The following is a 15,164-nucleotide window of genomic DNA, read 5'->3' on the forward strand; positions in this document are numbered from 1 at the left end:
AGGCGCTCCGGGAGGCCGCCCTGACAGCCAACCCCAAGAAATGCCATCTAGGGCTGACTGAGGCCCAATACCTGGGATATCGCATTGGCCGGGGGATGCTGAAGCCACAAACAAAGAAAATCGATGCCGTAAAGGGCTACCCTCGACCCATGTCAAAGAAACAGGTACGTGCCTTCTTGGGGTTGGCGGCGTACTACCGGAGGTTCGTGCCTAATTTCTCTGCTGTAGCATCCCCCCTCTCAGATCTCACAAAGAAGGGCCAGCCAGACCGGGTTAAGTGGTCAGCCGAAGTGGAGAGGGCCTTCCAAGCCCTGAAATGTGCCCTCACCAGCGCGCCGGTACTGCGCAACCCGGACTTTCCCCTCCCATTCACAGTACACACCGATGCATCCAAGACCAGGCTTGGCGCAGTTCTCTCACAAACCTTCGACGGAGAAGAACACCCGGTCCTCTATATCAGCCGGAAGTTGTCCCCCGCTGAGAGGAAATACGCAGCCATCAAGCGAGAGGCCCTGGCAATAAAATGGGCCATCGAGGAGCTGCCGTTCTATCTGGCTGGCCAGCAGTTCGTCCTCGTAACGGACCACGCCCCCCTACAGTAGATGGCCAAGGCCAAAGACACGAACGCCAGGGTAACCCGCTGGTTCCTCGCCTTGCAGGACTTCTCATACCAGTTCCAACACCGGTCGGGGGCCCAACATGGTAATGTAGACGGGCTCTAGCGGTGAGACACACCCTGGGTCCGCCACCGAGCGGCAGTAGGCTCGGACCTGGGGGGGGTACTGTTGCGACGGACCGACAGCCGGCGTGCATGATAAGAAAAGTCGCTCCTTCCCCGACTGCCGCGCAGGCACGAAGCAGACAGCCTCGTGCCAAACACACCATCAGCCGGAAGTACCGTCATGGTGGGGCGGGACCGTCGACGCTACACTGGCCGGCGATTGGGGAATACGGCGGGAAAATTCCACCACTCAGGTGATGGCGGAAGAGTATAAAAGGACGCTCTTCCGCCCCTGCGAGGAGAACAGCTAAGAGACAGACTACGTGCGCGCTCTTCAGCAGCATAGAGGCATTCCAACCTTTAGCACGACGGTATCCTCTCGCTAATCTCTTTCTCTCTCTCCTTCTCTCCCCTAAGGTTCGAGTGCGGACGAGACCGCCGGATGGTGAGATCGCGTTCGACGGTGGATGACGGCACGGGAAACCCACACACACTTCTTGGGAACCCCGACACTCCCTCGAGAACGTCACAACGCCAGCCACACTCCCACAAAACCCCTCACACTCACACAAACTCGCCTCCTCACTACAGACAGCTCCCACACAGACAAATAAAACCCCCGTATTGACTAAAACCTCTCTTGTGGGTCTGTGCTATGCCCTTCCCCGGGCTAATTCCCTTACACTGGTGGAGGATGCAGGCATAGAGCAGAGACTCGCCAACAACAACAACAGCCAAAAAAAAAAAAAAAAAAACACGAGAGGGGGAAAAAAAAAAACACGAGAGAGAGAAAGTAAATAAATAAAACCATGGACCCCGCACTGAAACACCTGCTGGAGACTAGCATACAGCAGCAAGCAGTGACACAGCAGCTCGCCAAAAGCCTTCAGGTTGCAACACAGACGCTGATTGACCTGAGGACCGAGACTCCCGCTGCCTCCATACCCCTCCCCAACCCGGGACGCGAGATCCGCCGCCTGCTTCCCCCCCTCGCCCCCGAAGAAGATCTCGAGGCATACTTCGAGGCCTTTGAGGGTATTGCCCGCCAAGAGGGATGGGACCGGGACGACTGGCCTCGCGCCCTCGGCCCACTGCTCACGGGAGATGCACGCATGGCCTACTATGCCCTCGAGCCGGAGGAGGCTGCCGACTACGCGGCGATGAAGGAGGGAGTCCTGGCATGGTGTGGGCGAACCCCCTACCAGGCAGCAACAGAGTTCCATCACTGGGCTTATCGACCGGGGGCCCGACCACGCGGACAGCTGAACACCCTCGTTCGGATAACCAAAAGGTGGCTCCGGCCGGACCGGCATACCGCCGCGGAGGTGGCGGAAAAAGTGGCCACAGACCGTTTCCTGAGGGCATTACCCCGCACAGAGCACCAGGCCGTAGGGGCGCAAGCACCGACAACGCCCCAGGAGCTCCTAACCGCCCTTGAGCGAACCACGGCCACCCTTGAGCTCGGCCAAGGGGAACAGCGGCTCCCCGACATGCCCTTTGGTGCCCCTGGGCCCCGGCCCGCCAACCAACCCCGTCCCAGCACCTGGAGGACTCGCCGGAGATCACCCGATCGTGCAACACCGGAGCCGGAGATGGAACCTGCCCGGCCGCTTCCGAAGCCATGGTTAGCGGGCTGCGCCCTCCATTTACGACAGCCGCCGGAGGGCTATATATATATATATCCATAACAAATTGGGAAAATCCTGCTCCTTTATCATAGATCCTGAGCCAGTGTGCTGTCACAGCAAGGCTAGAGCAGTGATACGTATGTCAAATTTGTAATCTCCATAGAACCCTCCTATAAGCAAATATTAGCCGTTAGTCATAAAGAGCTAGAGTCACTCTACTGATAAACAAGGTCTACAAAGCCTTAGCAACACCCTCATAGCATACAGTGTGACAACAAATACATCACCCACACACACACACATATATGCACACCCACACACACACACATACACACATACGCGCATATGCACATGCACACACACACACGAGGCTTGTCTAGCCTGGTGAGTACAAAATAAACCCATTAAGCGGTTGAGAGAATGCTGTGCATGTTTTCACTGCCGCTTCTTTTTTTGTGATTATAATTTTCATTGCAGTTTTCTTTTCTCAACATAAAGCATGTGTACAGACAAATGCTAAGAGACAGTATGGTAATAACTGAAGGGGGGGCGCTGGCAGATCATATTCATACAAACAATTAAGAGGACATCATATTTACACAAATTACTCATTTGTTGTAAGTAATTATTTTAATCTTTTCATAAAGATCCTGCCATGATCGTGTAGTACTGATACTAGCTCTGTTTATTTTAGCAATGGTTTCTTCCAGTAATATTATATTTTGCAGTGATGCAAGCCAAAAAGCAGAACACCCAGCTACTTGGCTGCCGCTTCTTGCCAGAGCTTTTTCTTTTCATTCTTTTTTTCTGCATTTGTATGTTTGATGTTTGCTTTGCGGTTTTTGTCCCTTTATCTGCTGGTTACCAGTTGTGGCAGAGCTCCAGAGCCAATCTAGAGCGGTGGGTTTCCCCAAACCTTGATCCACCATGTGTGATTGTGCCCACCAATTTGCTATAGACTACAGTGTGCCTGTTGCTCCCGTCAATGGTGGAGAGTTTATGTGATCATTTTGAGTGGTTTCTGCACTGCTCAGTGCTCTGTGGGGCGATGTGTCTGTGATCACTTTGTGGATCCATGACACGGCATTCAAAGTGTGTGGGATAAACCTGTTTAGGCCTTCAGTGGGACTATGAGCAGCTTTACCAATAAAATTACATCCCGGCAGCTTTTTGAGGACTTTATGTTTATGTTTTTTTTCTGTGTTGTTTTTTTGTAATTGTAAACTGACCTGACTGTGAGAATGGCACTAATATATATATATATATACAGTGAGGGAAAAAAGTATTTGATCCCCTGCTGATTTTGTACGTTTGCCCACTGACAAAGAAATGATCAGTCTATAATTTTAATGGTAGATTTATTTGAACAGTGAGAGACAGAATAACAACAAGAAAATGCAGAAAAACGCATGTCAAAAATGTTATAAATTGATTTGCATTTTAATGAGGGAAATAAGTATTTGACCCCACTGCAAAACATGACTTAGTACTTAAATAAGGCAAAACCTTGTTGGCAATCACAGAGGTCAGACGTTTCTTGTAGTTGGCCACAAGGTTTGCACACATCTCAGGAGGGATTTTGTCCCACTCCTCTTTGCAGATCTTCTCCAAGCGATTAAGGTTTCGAGGCTGACGTTTGGCAACTCGAACCTTCATCTCCCTCCACAGATTTTCTATGGGATTAAGGTCTGGAGACTGGCTAGGCCACTCCAGGACCTTAATGTGCTTCTTCTTGAGCCACTCCTTTGTTGCCTTGGCTGTGTGTTTTGGGTCATTGTCATGCTGGAATACCCATCCACGACCCATTTTCAATGCCCTGGCTGAGCGAAGGAGGTTCTCACCCAAGATTTGACGGTACATGGCCCCGTCCATCGTCCCTTTGATGCGGTGAAGTTGTCCTGTCCCCTTAGCAGAAAAACACCGCCAAAGCATAATGTTTCCACCTCCATGTTTGACGGTGGGGATGGTGTTCTTGGAGTCATAGGCAGCATTCCTCCTCCTCCAAACACGGCGAGTTGAGTTGATGCTAAAGAGCTCCATTTTGGTCTCATCTGACCACAACACTTTCACCCAGTTGGCCTCTGAATCATTCAGATGTTCATTGGCAGACTTCAGACGGGCATGTATATGTGCTTTCTTGAGCAGCGGACCTTGCGCACGCTGCAGGATTTCAGTCCTTCACGGCATAGTGTGTTACCAATTGTTTTCTTGGTGACTATGGTCCCAGCTGCCTTGAGATCATTGACAAGATCCTCCCGTGCAGTTCTGGGCTGATTCCTCACTGTTCTCATGATCATTGCAACTCCACAAGGTGAGATCTTGCATGGAGCCCCAGGCCAAGGGAGATTGACAGTTCTTTTGTGTTTCTTCCATTTGCGAATAATCGCACCAACTGTTGTCACCTTCTCACCAAGCTGCTTGGCAATGGTCTTGTAGCCCATTCCAGACTTGTGTAGGTCTACAATCTTGTCCCTGACATCCTTGGAGAGCTCTTTGGTCTTGGCCATGGTGGAGAGTTTGGAATCTGATTGATTTATTGCTTCTGTGGACAGGTGTCTTTTATACAGGTAACAAACTGAGATTAGGAGCACTCCCTTTAAGAGTGTGCTCCTAATCTCAGCTCGTTACCTGTATAGGTCACCTGGGAGCCAGAAATCTTTCTGATTGAGAGGGGGTCAAATACTTATTTCCCTCATTAAAATGCAAATCAATTTATAACATTTTTTCTTTATAACGTTTTTCTGGATTTTCTTGTTGTTATTCTGTCACTCACTGTTCAAATAAATCTACCATTAAAATTATAGACTGATCATTTCTTTGTCAGTGGGCAAACGTACAAAATCAGCAGGGGATCAAATACTTTTTTCCCCTCACTGTGTATATATATATATATTTCATATATATATATATATATATATATATATATATATATATATATATATATATATATATATATATATATATATATGTCTCCTAATTTTGCATCTTGTTAAGTTTGCATTATGTGTCCAGCCAAAACCATTATCTTGATAGCGTTAGCTACTGTATAAGGTTAGCAGTTAGCAGACTCTAGATCTCAGGAGGTTCTACAAGAAAAGAGTCCAGAGTGACATATAGCAATTTGGAGCATTGAAATAAAATAATATGAATTAGCTAACTACCTCATGGCATTTCAACACATTCAGAAACATACATTATATAGTTGCTTCAAGTGAGAAATTTTGATGACAAAATGTGATCTACAATGGGCTAAAATTTAGATTTCTAGTATGTTGGATTCCTTTTGATAGTGCTGGGGAAATGTTTAAAATTTACTTCAGAAGGTTCTTGAATTTCACTGAATTACACGGCATGAAAATTTGATTTTCACTTTGAGTTCCTGTACAGGGATTACAAAGTATATTTCCTCATATATGTACCTGAGTGATAAAAGGAAACCAAGTGTGGTAATGGAACAAACTAATCAATTTGTAGTCATATTACAGTGCATTGAGCCACAGCAACAGCAGAGCCCATTATGATTTATAGGCTATCAAATGCCACATTAAAACTCATTCCACTTATGCAAATCATTCACTTGGAAATGACACATAAGTCTACTTGACTCCTTAATAAAAGAAAAATTAGCACATTAAATATCTGCAGCCTACAACCAGTGAATGACCCATCTCGTTTTAGATCATCTATATTTCTAATGTACACTTATACATGCAGGCTGAAATATGAGTCCACACTTTTTGCTGAACTAAATAAATTAGATTATGGTGTATAAGAGTCTTTGATATGTTGCAGTATTTATATGGTATGTAATAGTGCAGCAGTCCTTGTAGCAATAAATAACTGCTTACCAATGACCCATGTGACCACCAGAGTGAGAACAGTAAGTTAGTCATGGTAGAAAAAGAACAAAAATGCAAAGAAAGGTAGCTAGTTGAGTAAAGCATGTAAGAAGACAAAAGGAATTACACAGATCAGTTTGAGAGAAAAGGAGAAACATCTGAACAGCTAAATATCCTGATTTGAAGAAGGTATCTATCTGTGCTCAGTTAGATATCAGCTTGAAAAACAAGTGATAAAATCCTTCTTCAAAAGATTTTTATAAGACCAGTGACGCAGAGAGGATTTACACAGAGACAGTGTGAACACATGCCAAGGTCTGAGGAGTTAACCTATGCAAGATCATTCAGCTTCAGCTCGAACAAATTGCAGAAGCCTTGTCAGTAAATACAGACCCATTCACAATCAAAGAAATTTCTGGAAGAAATTGCTGAAGTTTCCCTGTGTGAAAATGACTCTAATTTGATACAAAGGATGAAAATGTTCCTCTAGCCCTGCTTACAGCAGTAATATATTAGTGGTCAGTTCTAACCCACACATGCTCACCTCACATAGTACTAACCTATTTTGCCATAATGTGAGCGAGTAGTCTCCAAACATACTGAGTTGCTTGCAGTGATTCGCTTTCCAGGCTTCAGACAAATGTGTATCTTTGTGCTATCGTGACTATACAGTAGAGGAAAATTCCCAACAGAAATAGAATCCTTCTTTCTTCCCCTACAAATGAAAGAGAAAATGGGCAAAGCCTGAACTCACAGTTGTTGCTACCATCCAGGTACTCTGAACTATGATTTGTTTAAAGGTCACATGCATGGAGAAATTACATTTGTGACACTGAATGCCCCACTGGCAACATGACATCAGACATATCTGACTCATTTGACAAACTAGAGGGGGAAAATAACAGAACCAATTCTTCATTCTGCCTTTGTGGTTTTGTTACAGTTTTCATTCATTTGATTCACACAATTATGTTTTTTCTCAATATTGTAGTCACAATTATTTTCAATCATGCTTTATTAGGATCAGCACATAATAGTTGTACTGCATTTAAATCAAGAGAAAACAGCCTCTTTTTTTTTACATTGGACGTTATAAGCCTATAATCCTATGAATGTATAAATCTTTATATCAGAAAAAAAGGACCCTAATCGGATTATAATGTATTAGATAGATAGATAGATAGATAGATAGATAGAGAGATCGATCTGTGTTTGGGAAGGTGGGGTATTGTTACCCAGTTAAAATGTGAAAATGCAGGAATTATTGTGATTATCACAATCACAATATTGTGATTTAATGAACTGAAATCTAAAAACTGATATCCAATGTTATCCAGATAACTGAAATGGATTAAGCTCTCAAAACTGTACAGTCAATAGTATTTAATTAATTGATGACATCAAAAACTGTTATTATATTACAATTAATTTAACACCCATCCATCCATTTTCCATAATGCTTATCTGACACAGGGTCACATCGAGCCTGGAGCCTATCCCAGGGAACTCGGAGCACAAGGTGGGGACACCCTGGACAGGGTGCCAACCCATCACAGGGCACAATTGCACACACACATTCACACACTGCAGACAATTTGGAATGCCAGCAAGTCTACAGTGCATGTCTTTGGACTGGGGGAGGAAACCCCTGAAGCCTGGGGAGAACATGCAAACTCTGCATACACAGGGCAGAGGTGGGATTTGAACCCCCACCCCTAGAGTTGAGAGGCAAACTGCAAACCACAAAGCCACCATGCCCCCATAATTTAACACAATCACTTGAAAAAAATAGCATGAATTGAATTTGTTTTCTGTTATAACTTATCATGAAGGCCTAGACCTTGTTGCATTTATGGCAGGAGGAGGTTATGTAAGTCTTATTTTATCCATATGTAAGTCCATATTATCGAGATAAGAATGTAGTTTTCAGTGTATTCAATTCCTATACTGAGGAGATTATTGTACAAAGATACACTTGAAAGACACGTTGTCTGAAATAGCTTGTGTGATGCAAATTGTGAAAAGATTCATTATGAAAAAGCCACAAAGAAAGTAAGTGTTCTGCTGAGACTGAGTCATGCAGTGTGTGTACCTTGACTCCTCAGTTCTCTGAGTGACTCATGTGGGGTCACAGCTAGATTAAAATGTGTGCGCCTACTGCGCCTGCACTGAATTTATTTACCTACAATTGCTTTACTTATTGCTTATATCTTCTTCTCTATGCTGACTTCAAGGTCTTTTCCACAGCACTGAATACAAGTAAACACACAGAATAAATGAGATGGAGAGATGGAAGTGAACAAACCTGGGGGGAATAAAGGCTAGTAAGGAAGAAATCATACAGAATACTGTATATACATTGGATATAAAATGCCTACACATCCTTGTTCAAATTACAGGTTTGCGTTCAACGGGAACTCAACGTTGCACAACGGTACACAGGGAAGGATTTTAACCCCCAAGATCTGTCATGATTTATGGGGTTAGGGATTATCACAAAAAATCCAATTTTAACAGGGTGTGTAGACTCTGTATGGTATCTGAAAGTGAACAAGTGTCAGTGTTAATGACCTAGTGCATGTTAAACTAGGATAAAGAAAACCACATTCTTGGGTTACAGTTAAAATCTTTGGGAGTTGGGTGTTGGGAGATTATTTACCACACTGCCAAGACACAAAGCACTACTCACTGCCTGCTGCTCACAGGTTAACAACTCTGTGAGTCACTGTGGTATGAGGCATGGGGAAACCAAAACACACATTTGGGGAGTCAAGGCCTGCATAACAGTGTAAAACAGCAGGCAATCATGCAGTGCATCTGAAGAAAAAACTGGGACAGAAGTATTTGAATGCTTGCCCATGTGTCTGAGAGTAAGAATGTGAGAGTCTATTCTTGTGCAGTGGAGTCAGCACTGTGTAAATGCAACACTAAGGCAAAAACTCAAATGCAGCACATACAAAATACCATCAGGAGAAAGAGGTATGAACCTGCATAGCCACACAAAACAACTTTATCAGCTGCTTCATCTGAATAAATTACAACTAAACTCAGTAGCTTAGAACAGATGATTTCACATCTAATCTGTTTCTGTTTCCCCAAAAGTCTCTTGCACAATTTATCTTTATTATTTTATAATTATTAATTATATAAATAATCATAATGGCATCTTCAGTAACAGCTTCTTACTGGTCAGGGTCAAGGAGCTCATCCCAATAAACTAGGCACAAGCGGGAATACTTTAGTGCTGTGAAAAAGTATTTGCCCCATCCTGATTTCTTCTGTTTTGTGTGCTGTATATCTCATATCTCAGACATTAAAACTAAATCTAAGATAAAACAAAGGCAACCCGAATAAACACAAAATACAGTTTTTAAATGACAATGTAATTTATTGAAGCAGAAAACTTATCCAATACAATCTGTCCTGTGTGAAAATGTAATTGCCCCCGCAGTTACTAATTCCCTAAATCTTTGAAACTGCATCCATAATGGGGTTCAGCTGGACTAGACACAACCAGGCCCGATTACTATAAACATTGCTCAATCAAATCAACACTTAAATAGAACTTTTTCAAAGGTTTAAGGTTTAGGTTTAAGGTTAAAGGTTTTACCCAAGTAACACACTATGTCAAAATTGAAAGAAATTCCAGAAATGACGAGGAGGAAGATGATTGAAATACATCAGTCTGGGAAGAGTTACAAAGCTATTTCAAAGGCTCTGGGACTCGAAAGGACCACAGTGAGAGCCATTATCTCCAAATGGAAAAACTCAGCACAGTAGTGAACCATCCCATTAGTGGCCAACCTTCTAAAATTCCTCCAAGATCAATCACATCCAGAAAAAAATCACATCCAAATTCCTCTAAGACCACAGCAACGACTCATCCAGCAGGTCACAAAAGAGCCAAGAGCAACATCAAAGGACCTACAGGCCTCTCTTGCATCAATAAAGGTCACTGTTCATGACTCCACTATCAGAAAGACACTGGGCAAAAAATGGCATCCATGGAAGAGTAGTGAGGCAAAAACCACTGCTAACCCAGAAGAACATTAAGGCTCGTCTGAATTTAGCCAAAACACACCTTTATGATCCTCAAACCTTTTGGGAGAATGTTCTGTGGACTGATGAGTTGAAAGTGGAACTGTTTGGAAGACAGGGGTCCCGTTACATCTGGCGCAAACCAAACACAGAATTCCACAAAAAGAACATCATACCTGCAGTCAAGCATGGTGGTGGAGGTGTGATGGTGTGGGGATGCTTTGCTGCTTCAGGGCCTGGGAAACATGAATTCTGCTCTCTATCAGAAAATCCTAAAGGAGAATGTCCGGTCTGCAGTCCATAAATTGAAACTCAAGCGCAACTGGATTATGCAGCAAGACAATGATCCAAAGCATAGGAGTAAATCCTAGTCCTAGAAGTAAATGAAAGACTCATCTCTAGTTATCGGCAGCGTTTGGTAGCAGTTTTCGCTGCTAAAGGTGGCAGAACCAAATTTTAAGTTTAAGGGGGCAATTAGTTTTTCACATTTGTGATTGGTGTTGAATAATTTCTTTTTGTTTCAATAAAATAAAAAAATGAAAGAAAAAAAAACAAAAACTGATGCTGCTTGGCATGTCCAAAGTGTCTGTAGTGTATGAATGGGTGTTTGAATGTGTATGTGATTGGCACCCCATCCAGGGTGTACCCCACCTTGTGCCCCATGCTCCCTGCGATAGCCACCAGGTTCCCTGCGACCCTGTAGGATAAGCGGTAGAGAAAATGGGTGGATGGATGGGAAAAACCTGTATTGTGTGTTTACTCAGGTTGCCTTTGTTTTATGTTGTATTTATTTGAAGATCTAAAACTGTTTAGTATGAAATATACACAGAAGCAGAAGACATCAGGATTTCTTAATACTTTTTCGCAGCACTATTCCTTGATGGGATGTCAATCCATCACAGACCACCATGCACACACACACACACACACACACACACACACACACACACACACACATACTCTCTCTCTCTCTCTCTCTCTCTCTCTCTCTCCCTCTGTCTGTCTCTCTCTCATTCACATCTAGGGGCAATTTAGAGTAGCTAACCCAAGTTTTTGGAAAATGGGCTGAAACCTGAGAACCTGAAGTAAACCTACACAGCATGGTTAGAACATGTGAGACAGCAAACAATCAAGCAGGAGCCCCTTGAGATGTGAGGTGAGAACACCAGAAAAATTAATCTTAATGACCAAAAAGAAGCCTATTACTCAATCAAAGGTCATGGGAAATAGCTCAGGGCACTCATGAAAACCAGAGGAAGGAAATAAGGTCATGGAAGTAGAACATTCATTAAATTCCTCAGCTACAAATAGAGTCTTTAGGGAGCATAATGCTTCCCTATTTTTATTTTCAGAGAGAGGGAGTAAAGAGCAGAGAGAAGGAAGTTTAGACATTTGGATGTCAGTCTGACCATGCACACAGGCACTGGCTCATCTTAACGGTCTACTTAAACACTCTAATTATCCATGCAAAGAGCCTGACCTCGTTCTGGTAATTTTGATCTTGAACATGAAAGGAATAGCAAGCCATACGTCTATGACTGTTTTAAAGCATTCACATGCAACAGATTTTACACAAACCATCAGTTTGGATTCCCTCAAATATGACTCGTTCAACAATTATTTCAAAAGCCAAAATGTGACCTTCACTGTGGCACATAATTAGACATCATACATAAAACATTTTGGAAACATACTGGACCATCTTCTTATGGCTAATTTTGTTTAGTTTCTTTTTTCCCATTATAGATGAAATGAGCTACAGTTTCTTTAAGTGTTGGAGAGTGATTAAAAGTGACAGACCTACCACTTTTGAACTCAGCTGTATATAACAACAGTGAGAATTTTATTTTTGAAAATATTTGTATACTGTCAAGCACAGAATGCACACACACACACACACACACACACACACACACACACACACACACACACACATATTTATTTGAAGACTTTCAAAATGTTGTGTGCCTACTTTTGCAATTAGGCTCATTATTCCATATAATATACTTCAAATATATTTAAATACAGGCATGTGTATATTCATGAATGCATTCATGCAAATATATTGCTAACATATTTTTGCATATCGGCACAAGAATATTATTTGCCAAAATGTATTGATACATGATATACATTTCCTTCAGGAACAAAATAATCTTATATTGAGTTTTTAAGAATAAATTCTGACATAACAATAAATAAAAAATAAATATATAAAAAAAAATAAATAAAAAAGAAGTAGTAATGGATCGGATCCATATAAAGAACAGTAAAAAAAATGTAACGTAAACACCAACAGAAAGAAGTTCATGTGAGAGAAAAAGTGAAAGGAACTTACCTCAGTAGAGGTCATCCATGAAAAGTGCAGACAGAAACATAAACCTAATCACCAATTTCAAAACTTTTTAATGTATTTCACTCAGAATGCTACTGCTTTCCTAACAGCATGTATATTGTTGACTGTTCTGTATATACTGTTTGAAAAATGATTGTAAGATTATAATATACTTTAATATACTTTAATTGATTTCGAATCCTATCCATTACTTTTCACTACTTATTACTATGTAAAAATGTATTGCCAATTAAAGATATCCATTAGTTTATTGTTAAACCCAATAGATATTTTAATGACATAAATGTTGTTTTTGATAGATGTATAATGTATAATATAGATGTATATATTGCATTTAAGCAAAATAAATAAATAAATAAATAAAACAAAATAAAGAAATTAATAAAAAATTTGTCTACATACAAAAATAAATATCCACTATATCTGGATAATTGTATGTTGTTCTGTACACATATCTGTGCTTAAATAAGTGCAAAGAATATCATATGGTATAATAGTCCAATACTGCAGACTGAAATTACTGAAGAAACAGCTTTGATCTTTTACGCTGCTCTTAGATGGATCCAGATCTGTCACAGAGCTTCAGAAATGCCCCAATATTCAACATTTTTAAATCAAGACCAAAAAACTTTCTTGTTTCAACTAGCTCACAGTTTATCTTTTTTTTTTTTACTTTCTTAAACAGTATTATATTTATTACTGTGCTTTTAAACTTTGCTTTGCCTTAGTACTCTATTTCTCAATTATATTATCATTGTTTAATTTGTGTCCATTTATTTGTTCACTTTTATTTATAAAGCATCTTGAATTGCCTTGTGTATGAAATGTGTTAATAAAATTGCCTCAATCCTCTGCATATACTGTGTATACATGTGTGTGTGTGTGTGTGTGTGTGTGTGTGTGTGTGTGTGTGTGTGTGTGTGTGTGCGTAAAGCCTTGCTTGTTTAGCAATAGACTATAGAAAATCTCTGTTTACCTTGTGAGCTGGCGCACTCCGTTTGGCAGTCTCGGCAAACCGTTGGACTGTGTGTGTGTGTGTGTGTGTGTGTGTGTGTGTGTGTTGTTAGTAACGGGTGAAGCTCTCTGCGTCAGGACCCGTGGTGGTGGACAGCTCCACTTAGGCTCCGGTTCAGCGCGCGGACAGGCGGCGCGTCAGGGTTTCCGTCGACGGTACAGGTCTAGGAAACAAAACCCCTCTCATAGGGCTGAACACACACCAAATTCCAGCAGCATGGTTCTCAAGTCCCAGATAAATGTCCAAGATCGTAGGGGAGCCTTTGTCACCCTTTACACCGTGTGAAAGTGCGATCCAGGTCTTGTGCGTGTTGCCTGTATGCTGTGTGCGATGCCCCGCAAAGTGTGTGCACTTTAAAAGACACAGGGTCGTTAAATGTTTCTTGTCGAGATTTTAAAAGTCCTTTGGTCTGTAATCGGGAAGAAATGTGGCCGTGTTCACACTTAGCCGATAGCTCTCTGGCACTATAGAGACCCCGAATCGGCTCAGACTTCACATTTAAACCGGATTGTAAAGAAATCGGATCCGATTTTATGACTCGCTCTTGACCCTTGGAAAAAGGTCTCAAACTACCACATCATCTCGTCCCACCCTGATCGATTTCCACAGCGATTTACAGCTTGAAATGATCATCGACAAGAGGCGAAATCCGAGCAAGTTCAGAGGACGCGTTCAAAACCACGCACGTCTTAGTAGACATCAGCTACATCCGCCATCCTGGACAGTCAAAATAATAATAATATTAATAATAATACTACTACTAATAATAATAAAGACATGACAGAGTTGTGCTAACTTCCCTTCAGTCATGTATCACACACTGGCGGACATTCCTGACGTGTTTATCGGGATAACGAACTCGATTAGCCTACATAAACAAACCTAAACCTAACAGTTTTATTCCCTTTACACATTAGATCATCAGGACACACTGTTTCAATGACCAGCGGCGTTAAATAAAGCTAATCCGTGCCATACTGCTTTCCATACCGCTGAGCGTCTTTCTCAAACACACGCTAACAGATCAACACACACCGCCGGCAAAGTTGCACAAATTCCGCATTAAAGCAAGAAACGCGATCATTGAAATTCCGCTCTCGTTCCGCTTGTCATTCACAGTCCCAACACAGAAAGCGTGTGCGTGTGTGTGTGTGTGTGTGTGTGTGTGTGTTCATTTTAAAGACTGAGGTCCAATCCTGATTCGTCCACAGCGCCAGAAATGAGTCAAGTGCGATATTTCTGATTTCTGATTATTCATAGATCATCATCAGAGTCTTGGTCTGACCGGCAGAAATCGCCGGCTGCATGTGCTGTTTGCCTGAACACAACAACGCCTTCATCCTCCCAGTATCCTCCCGGCAATGTAAAGCATGGAGGATCCAATCCTCACCGCGCCACTGCGCGCTCAGTAAAACACGGTACAGCCGTTCGGATCGGACTGCAGTCACAAACCCCTACACACTCACACCCAACACGTGAACCTATTCAATTATATTTCTCTTACTAGCAATCGGTTTCAAATTTTTGTAAACCTGAATGTTTGTGGTTTATTTATTTTGAAATTGCA

At 42.1% G+C, this 15,164-nt stretch overlaps 1 protein-coding gene across 1 annotated transcript in view; it reads right to left on the reverse strand.

Annotated features, from left to right (window-relative positions):
• Nucleotides 1–14,949, reverse strand: part of LOC108280014 (xylosyl- and glucuronyltransferase LARGE1) — a 64,912-nt gene extending 49,963 nt beyond the window's left edge. The window contains exon 1 of the mRNA XM_053688182.1: nucleotides 13,559–14,949. The gene's annotated coding sequence lies outside the window, so the exon portion shown is untranslated. The remainder of the gene's footprint in view (nucleotides 1–13,558) is intronic.
• Nucleotides 14,950–15,164: the final 215 nt, after the last annotated feature.

Source organism: Ictalurus punctatus, chromosome 19 (assembly GCF_001660625.3).
Source record: "Ictalurus punctatus breed USDA103 chromosome 19, Coco_2.0, whole genome shotgun sequence".
Taxonomy (NCBI): Eukaryota; Metazoa; Chordata; class Actinopteri; order Siluriformes; family Ictaluridae; genus Ictalurus; species Ictalurus punctatus.